Genomic DNA, 1751 nt, shown 5'->3' on the forward strand with positions numbered 1-1751 from the left:
GAGATAGAAAGTACTTCGTTGAGAGGTTTTTTTTTGAGCGGGTTCGAATCTCATGATTGTTTTGTTGGAGTAATTTTCGGATTAAAGCTGAAAAGGGTTTAGTTAATCATGAAGAAAATCATGCTTTGAAAATTGATTTGTGGAATTGTGGAAGATAGAAAGGAGAAGGGCCTTGAAAAGTAAATAAACCAAGAGAAGGTTGAAAGTATAAAAAAAAAAGAATGAATGAATGAAACAGTATAGAAAACGCAAGAAAGGAAAGAAAAGAAATTAAGGAATTTAATTGATTCCAAAAGCCAAGTGTTTTCAATTAGTTGTAGTCACTAAGTATTTATACATGCTTTTAGTGCTAAAATTTAGCTAGATTTTTCCTAAATATAATCACTAAATAATTCTAAACATTATCACTAAATATTATCACTAAATAATTCTAAATTTAAAAATCAAATTTAAACTAGAATTTAAACTAATTATAGAGTTGTAACAATATAAAAAATTCTTCAATCTTTATCCAGCCACTTTTAAAAAAAAATCTTCAACCCTTCAATCTTTATCCAATCATCTTTGAATTTTCAATCTTTGAATAAGCGCTCTCCTCTTTGCTATTTGTTCCAATTTAGCCCCTTTTTGTAAGAGTTTGAATTCAGCACACCAACTTCATTCCTGATAAGAAAAACCCAAATTTAATAGCATTTTATTTTATAATTAGCCAAAAATAATATATAAAAAATACAAATTTATCTTGCTATCAAATTCTCTCTACTTAGTTGATTCTTGTCCTCAAGCATGATATCCACTAAAAATAATTTGTCAATCCCTTTCAAAATAAAAACCCCCTTTCCTAGTCAAACATACATCAAACAATTAGGTGAATCAAAAATAAGCAATTGCAAAACTCAAATAATAAGCATTTTATAAAATCTCAAACAGTATGTCAAACTCAACTATTTCACAAAATTTGGGCTCAATCAAACAGGCAAAACTGTCATACCCAATGTATACTTTTATTTATATCTATATAATTTTTTATTTTTTTATTTTTTTATTTTTATTTTTTTCAAACGTAATCAAGTCTTTTGATGCGAAGTGAGATGACAACCAAGCACCTCACCCCGGTTACTCAACCCGACACATTCTCTTTATTTATTTTTAACAAATTCGAGACATAATCAAACCTTTTAACATGAAATGAGATGACAGCCTAGGCACCTCATCCCGGTTACTCAATTCCATATGTCCCTAATCAATTTATTTTAAGGCAGCTCAGTTAGCGGAGTGTTACAAGCTTCAGCTCGTCACCAAACCTTTTGACGCGAAATGAGATGACAACCCAAGCACCTCATCCCATTACTCAACTTCGTCACATTTCTGAATCTTCACACTTAACCAAGCTATTAGCAAACTTTTTTTTTAACCGAGCACTTTCATTAGGCAAGTTCAACAAAACTAACAATTTTCATGAAATATTGACTAAGGCATCACATTTTCAATTCTACAAAATATTCATTGATCAAGCAAGAAATAGTTATTCATGATTCACCCACTTATTTAAATAAACTAAATATAAGAATTAGAGGTTTATTTCTGAAACACATTAATAAATTATTCTTAGCAAAACACATGAAAGTATAGCATGATCCAAAATTCCCCCTACTTAGCCTACATTGCTCCTAATGTGCAAAAAGAATAATATGAGTGGAGAAAGTGTACTCCCAGTTTATATTTAATGGGCCAAAAGGCGGTGGAAGTGA

Source organism: Gossypium raimondii, chromosome 13, assembly GCF_025698545.1.
Source record: "Gossypium raimondii isolate GPD5lz chromosome 13, ASM2569854v1, whole genome shotgun sequence".
NCBI lineage: Eukaryota > Viridiplantae > Streptophyta > Magnoliopsida > Malvales > Malvaceae > Gossypium > Gossypium raimondii.